This window comes from Pezoporus flaviventris, unplaced genomic scaffold (assembly GCF_033815535.1).
Source record: "Pezoporus flaviventris isolate CSIRO_AGI_PZ_B2104156 unplaced genomic scaffold, CSIRO_AGI_Pfla_v1 ptg000015l, whole genome shotgun sequence".
Classification (NCBI taxonomy): Eukaryota; Metazoa; Chordata; class Aves; order Psittaciformes; family Psittacidae; genus Pezoporus; species Pezoporus flaviventris.
The window spans coordinates 39631832-39641661 of NW_026892563.1; the positions used below are offsets into that span (position 1 = coordinate 39631832).

The 9830-nt window shown below is 42.6% G+C and overlaps 1 protein-coding gene across 2 annotated transcripts in view; it reads right to left on the reverse strand.

The window, feature by feature from the left end:
- The window catches only part of ATP6V1A (ATPase H+ transporting V1 subunit A), a 30616-nt gene extending 20900 nt beyond the window's left edge, over positions 1-9716 (reverse strand). Inside the window, exon 1 of one of the 2 annotated variants that reach the window (XM_061454216.1) lies at positions 9586-9716. The gene's annotated coding sequence lies outside the window, so the exon portion shown is untranslated. Of the gene's footprint in view, positions 1-404; positions 573-9585 lie in introns of those variants that run through there. The other variant, XM_061454218.1, reaches the window with a different exon arrangement.
- Between the last annotated feature and the right edge of the window lie 114 nt (positions 9717-9830).

Sequence of the window (9830 nt, forward strand, 5' to 3'; positions counted from 1 at the left end):
TGGACATATTCTGCTTAGCAGTGACAGAAATCAACATATTACTTGCTGAAGAACCATCTCTGACTGAAACGTGATTTATTAAAGTAATATTTAGTCATAATTAAACAAGAAAGGGCCAACAACCCAAGTTTTCTATCTTGGTTTCAATCCCAGCACAGCAATTTGGCTACACAGTAACCCCAAAAATATAACTGTCTAGCTCTCAATGCTGGAAAAACCTGTTTTCTGTTACAGTTCCTTGGTTTTGGTTCAAACATTTGATCAGACCCAGAATTTACACTATTAACTGCCTTACCATAAAGATCTCTTCATAATTAAGACTCCAGTGAGATTTTTACAAGGAGTCTTCTCACAGCATGGAAGAAAATCCATCACTATTTTATCATATAAACAGAGATCCTTACCTTATTCTGCGGAAACAGGGAGTAACAGTGCAGCAAAGCCAGAATTCAGCAGTTAAGCACTACCACTTAGGAAATGATTGTCCTTCTCGTGCCCCGACACAGGGATGAGAAAGCCTGCTGCAGAGGGGAAAGCAATTTCTGACACACAGCAGAGGCATAACCACCTGACTTGGTGAGTCATCAGTCTCTCTCTCTCCCACCAGCACTCAGGAATGCCGCAATAGCAAATCAAGCTTCCCAGAGCCCAGCTGAACTCCCATCTGTGCACTCCTCACTGCACAGGACCCGGCAGAAGAAATTCAGTGTTCACATTAAGGGCCCCCCACAAAGCCAGTAATCCCAATCGTGCATACTGCTACATAAAAATCCTTCAGAGAGATGCTTTCTGTTGAAATCTGTTTACCCCCCCAGCCTCCAGTCTAATATATCCATGGCAGTGAATGCTCTGTTCTGGAAGAGCTTAACAGAACTGCTTAATAACAGACTGCACAAGGAGGCACTGAAGACACTGTAATAATCCTAATTCCTTGAGTATGTAGAACAGGTATTGAGTGTCAAAACTTAGTCTTGTGGGGCTTACTTCTGCTAAGAGCCCCTTCCCCTAGTTACTGAAAGCATTGGTGAAGCTGCACAACATCCAGCACCTTAATGAAGGAGACTGATGTGCCACCTTGAGTGACAGCCAAAGCCTGATGGGCACTGACAAACTGTCCCGTATGTGGTACAGAAGACAAGCAGTTACGCTGCCTCTCCCCCAGGAAGCTGCATGAGTTGAAGAGTTCCCTGTAGTTTTCACAGCTTCCCAAGACTATCTTTGCAAGTTCTATCATTAGCAACATATCAAATTACTTAAATATACTAACTAAAATTGTAGTAAATAGCACAAGACCAGCAATTCAGAAGCTGCAGCATTACATTACTAAGTCACCAGTGCTAGCATTAATTTTGCTGTAGTAACTTCTAATTGCACTCATAGAAATTTACTAGATTTGAAACAGACTAACGTGATTTGACTTCCTAGGGTAGAAAAATTGAGTCAGAACATAAGCCCTTACCTTCAATATTCAGGGAAGCTTAATAGGCATACACATTAAAATGTAGCCAAATAAAGTTTTCCAAAGAAAAGCCCTCCTCCTCTTCATAGTAAAAATGTAGATGTTACAGGATAGTAAAGATCAGAACCCACACAGCACAGTCAGCTTAGCGTTGCATTCAAGACATGCTTTAGAATGAACACTGCCAACACACACTGTGTTCACCAAAGCAGACTTTGGTACATTGCATAAATCCCAGTGTCCAGCTGAAAAAGGGCCTCACAAATAATAGGATAATCACTGTCACAGATTTCCTGTAACTTGGGCACTTTATACTTCCCCCTCCAACAGACTTTTATAAGAGGAAGTATTAAAAAAATAGAGCCTAAGTTACTAGTCAAATGCAGAAGTCTGGCAGCATTTCTGCACTAGTGCAGGCAATTCAGGATATTGCTCCAGAAGAAACAGTATGCCCAGAACTCTAACACAGGTCACCTAGAAGGGAAGCCAAATAGGAAATCTGCACCTTCATACTATGCAGAGTTCTAATTTTACTATAATACAGCAGAGAAAATTGTTCCGGATTTCTCAGCCACCAAATAACAGAATCACTGAGAATCACTACGGTTGGAAGGCATCTCTGGAGATCATCCAGTTCCAAGGCCCTGCTCAGAGCAAGCTAGAGCAGGCTGCTGAGGGCCACGTCCAGCTGGGTGCTGATTACCTCCAAGGATGACGACTTCCCAGCTCTCTGGGCAACCTGTTCCTCTGTTCAGGCACAGTAGAAAAGTGTTTTCTTATGTTTAAAGGGAATTCCCTGTATTTCGGTTTGTGCCCGTTCCTTCTTGTTACTTCAGCAGATAGCACTGAAAAGAGTGGTGGCTTATCATCTTTGCTCCCTCTCATTAGGTATGTATATACATTAAGTTTCTTAGAGCCTGCTCTTCCTGAGGTTACATAATCCCAGCTCTCCAACCCTCCCCTCATCTCTCCAAACTTCAGCAGTCTTTGTGGACCTTTTCTGAACCCACTTCATTAAGCCATGATTTCCTTCTACTGGAGAACCAGAACCAGACATAGCACTCCAGATGCGGTTTCCTCAGAGCTTAACTGAGGGGAAAAAACACCTCCCTGCACCTGCTAGCAATGTTCTTCCTAATGCCAGGATAATCTGGCTGTCTTTGCCACAAGGACACATTCCCAGCTCACATTCAACTTGGTGGCCATCAGGAACTCCGGTCCTTTTCTGCAAAGCCACTTCACAGCTAGTCAGTCCCCAGCTCAACACAATGATATGGCTTAGTCTTCACACAAACATCACGAAGCTAATTGTATCAACCTCCTGCAATAAACTCCAAGATAGAAGTATCATTGTTTCTTAAACAATACTGACGTTCTTTCATTTAATTATTCATACAATTCCAGTTGCCACAGGGCACCCTGAGGCCACCTCTGCTCTTGATAGGCCAGGAATCTGCTTAAGGCATGCTCAGCTACTCGCTGTGGATCCATCTGCAGCCATACAAGACAATTCATCTTTCACACCACTTGTTTCTTGAGTACTATAAAGCCTCTTCCTTTCACATGAAGTTTTCTACGCATGGCAGGGGGGTTGTAACTAGATGACCTTAAGGTCCTTTCCAACCCTAACTATTCTATGATTCTATGATTCTACTCAGTACATGTACAGGCAAATCCAAATGCATTCAAGAAAAAAGACAGGAAACAGAATTATACTGTCACTATCAGCAGAGCAGACAATGGCTGCAAAGAGAGACTGTGCAACCTAGCAATTCATGAAGCCCATCACAAACTCTCACTGCCTTCTTCCCCAAAATGGATGCAGACTTACTTGTGGGTATGCCAATACATACAAGTCTAATACTTCAAGCAAACATCATGCCTTGCACACAAGCTAAACACATATAAAATGTATTTATATGCAGTAGATACATACAGCATGAAAGACTTTCCCCTCCCATGAAGGAGTGAAGGCTGTTTGTGCAAATTCCATAACCACCAATTGTTATTCAAGCACACAAGCTTTTATTCAGAAGCTTAGGAGATTCACTCAGTTAGCCCAGAGCAGGACTAGAGGAAAAAGTGTTCAAACATAACGTGAAGTTAGCAGCAGCAATAAAAACAGGGAGACAAGCAGGCAAGGCATTCATTGCAGAATTGTTTTGACCACTGAAGATTTGATCAGCTCAGACAACCGGCATTCTGTCTTCAAACGCTACTGTCATGCTGTATCTAGAACTGATAAAGATCCCAGTTTTACCTATTACAATACTCCTGTTATTAGAAAAAAAACCACATTGTTCGTGTGGAAAAGAAAAAAAACCAAAACCAAATCATCAGCTGACTGTTTGCATGCCACAAAGTTTCCATAATAGGGTTTTCTACATCAATTCTTTCCTCTCAGCCCAAAAGGGTTCTCCAGAGGAGCTCTAGAGATGGAAACAGATGAGCCACCCCTTATTTCTTACTTCCAACACTGCTTCACAAGTTTCCTACTGCAAAAAAATTTGCTATTCCTTTCATCCTGCTACACATCCTGCCCTTGTTTGGCTTGATACACTTTCACACAAAAGATCCTACTGAGATGGCTACTGAGATCCAAGCCATAACACAGAATACTAATACAATATTCATTTCTGTGTCCCACAGCAGCTGCCTTGATCCTGGATCTAGCTGTTAGGGCTGAAAAGTCCTGCAGCCATCTGCTTAGTGCAGTGCTCAGTCACTTCCTCTGGACAAGCAACATTTTCATTAACCTCACTAACTTATGGCAAAGATAAGATCTGCCCTTGCTTTTACTAAATGAAAGTCACTCTACTTTTAGGTGTATTTGGCATTGTTACTTGAAACACTTCTCACTGCTCTAACCTTTAAGATGACAAACATCAAAATGAGACGAACACAAAGCTATAGGTGATCACAGCCGCCACTTTACTCCAGTTTAGTAGTCATTTCTGAAGAGCTGAAGATTCTTACCAGACAAAAGGTGTGCAATTTCCTAACACAATTACTACTAGATTTGTAAATCAGGCTCCATTTTACATGCAGAAACATATTAGCAATTTGGGCTCATGAAAACACATCAGCTCCTATCCGAGCCTCGTCATGTAACTCCTTGTACCTAAATGAAACAACTAAAATACTGAGCACAAGTTTGGAATAAGCATTTTATCATTACGCTTAAGTTTTCAGATCAGTCTTTAAAGTTGGGATATTACAGAATCTTGAGTTTATTATCTGAGGTATTTGACAGCTAGCTTTAAAAGCTGATCCAGGAGTAAGTTTGCATGAAGGTCTTTGAGAAAGACTTAATACCCCGAGCAGATAGAAGTAGTCTTTTACAGCACACTGGTATAATGAAACACCTGGTTGGAATCACCACACACATTGGCACTGGATTCCAGTAAAAGGAAATTAAACTGAGGTCAAATTTTCCTGTAATGGAACGCATCATCTTTACGTTTTAAAGCAAGTTATGCCACATTTGGAGATTTTACGTTCAATCACCTTAAGTACAGCTTCTTTAGAATAACCAGAGCCCCTCCAACATACTACATTTTAGCCGTGTTTGAACTACATATTGTGATGGTTGCCTGAATACCTAACACATGATGCAAATTCATCTCACAATAAAAAAACCAACTCAAGATTTCAAGGATCTAGAGGAAATTCACATAAGAAGAATCAGCTTTAGAAGGCCTTACCAACATTATCTCCAGTAAGCCAGAAATACCATTTTGTGATTTTTTCCTGAGGAGCTGCTTTTTAAGGTATTATACTGAGAAACAAAAGAATAATATAGCATAATAATGAGAAGGACCAAATGTTTGTCCCACTAACTGCACTTCATGAAAGACGCAGTTTCTTTCCTAAAACAGTAAAATTAGGAAAAAAAAATAGGAAAAAAAAGTCAAATCATTCTTCAGGCTGTTAAGGGAAACTCTCACACCTGACAGCTTCTGTCCTGCTATAATAAATTATTCTAATAAGGGCACAGTCTTGACGCTATGAAGTTAATACCTTCTCCCATAACATTTCTAATCCCGTATCACACCTGACCATCCCAACCATGACAGGACTAGTCTTCATGCTTAGGGCACAGAATGCAGACCAGCAGCACAGGCACCTCCTATCTTCTGCATAGTCTTAAAACAACAACCTGCTCCAGTAAGCAAGCATAGCTTATAGCATCCTAAAGATGGGACGCAGCATGGGAACATGGCATCTTCACAGTGCAGATTTCAGTGTTTTTCTTGGGATGCCACGTGGCAAAAAGTTATACAGATTGGTCAGCTGAACATACCAACGTTTCATCTTAGCCATGAGAATCCTTACAATATAAGCACTCTTCAACTGATTGAGGACAAAGATAAGACCTTCACATTACAGAGGTACTTAGGAAAGCCACTTCTCTCTTAAACAACTGCAATGAGTCTATTTTCAGCAGACTTTGTAGTTCATTTAACTGTTCAGCAGGACGAGTCTCGCTTAACTGGGGTAGCAATGGTCTTCAAAATTATTCTTCTCAGGACTAAACAGATATCAGGTAGGTAATGCAGAACGCCCAGCACTATAAAAACATTTCCACAATGGCAGCTGCCCATACTAGTTTTAGTTTTTCCCAGTTACTTCAGATATGACCATTTTAAGACACCCACAATGGACTCCAAAATTCTGGCAAAATGAAAGACCTGTCAGAAGGCAGCATGCATGTATTAGATAACTGCCAGAGAAACCTTTCCTGAAAAGAGCCAGCATTAACACTGACATTTACTGTTACAAAAGCTCAGCAGGGCAATTGAGCTGATGAACAAAGAAAACAAACTCAACAGCTAAAACTGATTTTTATCTGCCATTTGGTTAAGTCACAGTAGAGTCCGTTAGACCGTGACTTACAGGATTTAGCCATACACATCTTACTGGTTTACAGAGTAAGGTAATCGTTTCAGTAAAGACAGACCTTGTAAGGCAAAGTTTGTTATAGCAGCCATATAATACATAGAAGTCTAAAAATCTTGAGGCAAATAGTCAATCCTTGGAGAAATGGAGGCATTTAACTTGAGAATTTGACAAAATCAGGAGAAATAAATGCACAGATGAAATAAAATAACCAAACAAAAATATTTGTGAGATTGTAGAACATATGCATGCGGTATCACCAAACTCAAGAATTTAGAATAAGCTTAGCTTCCAGTTTCAAACAGGGCATAATACAAAGAACAAAAAAAACATTTTCAGAACATAGAATAAGGTACAATAATGACAACCATAAGATCAAGTCTAAGCCAGTTTTGCATGTTAGGCCTTTAGGTGATTACTGGCTTAATCTGTCCAGGAAGAAAAAGGTTGAAATGTTCAGATTCATTCCACTTCCTCTGCTGGAGTAGGTCCCTACTTATTTCTCTCTCTGTCCAGCTGGAAGATTAAAGAAGTCACATGTTTTAAGATGGTGAGTTAAGAGTGAATAAGCATGATATATTCCAGTTGACTACATCGTCTTTTCCTTGGTACACTTCCAGTCTAAAAGCAAATCATGTGGATACCATTGTTGAACAATACCTCAACATTTCCAAGTCTAAAATCCCCCAAATTTCTTTGTAACTAATGATAAAAGTATGAAGGAAAAAAAACAACTATTCCAGCTCCAGGCAATGTAGCATTGGATTATTCTGTGGTTTGTTAGGGTTTAGAGGGAAAAAAAATAGAAAGAGAATGAAAAAGAGGGATTATTACTTGGCCAGCAATAGCATGCAACATCTTATGGTCAACACCAAAGTAATCAAAAACATCATACAGGTTATCCTGTAATCATTCTACTCTTTTAAAAAGCGTAATTAGGAACACGTCCTTGGCTCACAAACAGGCAATATAAGAGCATGAGGGAAAAACACTGGTAGGAATTTTCAGGACTCGGGAACTCAAAGGACAGTGTTACGGTATCAAACAAAAGAGGTGAAGTGCAGTGCCTCTAAATATATCTCCATGGGAATCATCTAATTATCTGCTGGTCTACCATAGCTTTGGATGATAACGGCCAATACCAGTACCCATGTTTGTCTGGAAGATGACTGCACAAAGTCATACTAGGAAAAATTTAGACAACAGCACACTGAAGCCTGCAAGCTCTATAAGTCAGGTTTAATGAGGTATAAAACAGTTGATATATACTTAGACCAAAAGAAGAATTAAATTTAAGCTAATGCTGTCTAAAAATTAAGCAGATAGTAATAACCAGTCATTAGCACTATCCGTAGAAAAGGGTTCTTGATTTAGAAAATGGAAAGGCTGCATTTACAGGAAACAGATCTTGTATTACTATTGCAACACAAGACTTCAACCCCCATTTAAATAGTCAGCTGATCCCAGCAGTCATTTTCCAGCACTGTCTTAATTTCTCCTTTCCCATTCTCTCAAGTTGATGTCCATGGTGGTTTATCATTTCTGAATGCCATGCTTTGTCCCTCGATTGTAGAATCAAGACTAGGTTTTTCCCTACATAAGAGGGTAAAACTGATTTCAAGAAGACTTGACTTAATCAACTGACAGGCACAGCAAAAGTAATCTGCAGTATTTTTGGTAACAGTAGACACTGATCTCACTTCACATATTCTGAAGCAGAAAATAATAAAATGTAGATACGATTATTTATGCTTGCTGTTAACTGAAAAGGCCTTTAAAAGTACTGTATAGAGAAGGCGAACATTCAACTGCTGCAGACCGGCGGAGTGCTAAAGTCAGCCCAAGTAGAGCAACTTATGATATGCTGAGGATCTGTCTCAGCTATTCAAACTTCCACTTGCAAACGCCAGCCTACACTCAACACAAAGAATGGGTGGGCTAATAAACCACCTTTAGCGGTCTGTCAGCAGGTTTTCCTCCTTTTCCACCCCCTCTCCACTTCATCAAGCAGTGTTTGCTAAAGTATTGAATTACAGTGAGTAAAACTATCACCAAATTGCTTTTACTCCCAGTTGGAGTGCAAATTGTCTGTGCTGAGCTATGAAATCTTCAGAAGAAATCACTATGGGCAACTGCATTGGATGGATAGATCTCCACACATGTCATATACTCTGATGTCACAGCTATCTGTAACATGTACAATATCATCTGGAACATCGTCATGTAAAACTTCCTTCTTGCCTCTTAAGTCAGCTGTAAGTGTTAATCTATATCAGGATTATGTTACTAGCAACAGGAGTAGGAAACATTTAATTTACCATCAGCATTTTCAACTGCAAAAGAACAGGTGGACCCTTTTACTAAGGAATGGTTGCAGTCAGAAACCAACAGCAACATTTGTGTTCTATAACTTTTCTGCTCACTCACTACGCCTTGACCATAGCTGCAGGGCTATGGTCAATGCACAAAACAACTGCAAGCAGTGAACCAGTGGCACATGTTGCCCAGAGAAGCTGTGGCAACCGCATCCCTGGCAATGTTCAAGGCCAGGTTGGACAGGGCTTGGTCTGGAACCTAGTCTAGTAAAAGGTGTCCCTGCCCACAGCAGGGGGCTGAAACTATGTTATGTTTAAGTTCCCCTCCAAACCAAACCATTCCATGATCCAGTTCCACCCACCCAAAATGGTGACCCAGCACAGAAACCCAGCCACTATCCCCACTTCTCTTTAAAATGGATTCTAACACATCCATGAGGTACATCTGCTTAAGCATCTTCGGGAGTACTCAGCAGGGAATAGCTTTGCTTTTCCCAGGCCTTTTCTCCAGCAGAAACGCGACGAGGAAGGCCACCGCCGCAGACAGCGGGCTCTCCCACTGCGGAACGGCTCCGCAAGGACAACGCACGCAGCTCTGCGCGCTTCAGTAGCGACAGAGGAGGCGGCAGGCTCGGCCTCTGCAAGCAACGCAGCCCTCCGCCCTCATCGCGCCCTGAAGTCGGACGCCCCCTCTACAACCTCCCCCTCCCGGAGCCCTAGGCCGCGCGCGCTCCCTCAGAGAGCGGCTCGGCACGGAGACCACCGGGCAGGTAACGGCCACGGTTGAGGAAGGGGCGAGACGACCCCCCTCTCCTGCACACCGCCACACGCCAGGCGCATGGCAGCCTCCAGGCGTGCCTCGGGACAGGGGAGGACGGAAAGAGCGGAACAGAAACGGCCGGGGCGTCTCACCTGCGGCCGGCGCCGGCACACCCGAAACCCTTCTCCTTCCTCCGGCAGCGGCGGTGCTGGATCAGCTGATGCCAGCCCCCGCGCGCATGCGCCACTGCGTGCACCGGAAGCACCCCAGAGCGATGCGGCGCCCCCCGCGCGCGCGGGCTGTGGCGTGAGGTGAGGGGTCACGGGGGCGGGGCGGACGGGCGGGCGGAGGGAGGCCCATGTGGAGCGGGCGCGAGAGTAGGAGGCTGAGCCGCCCG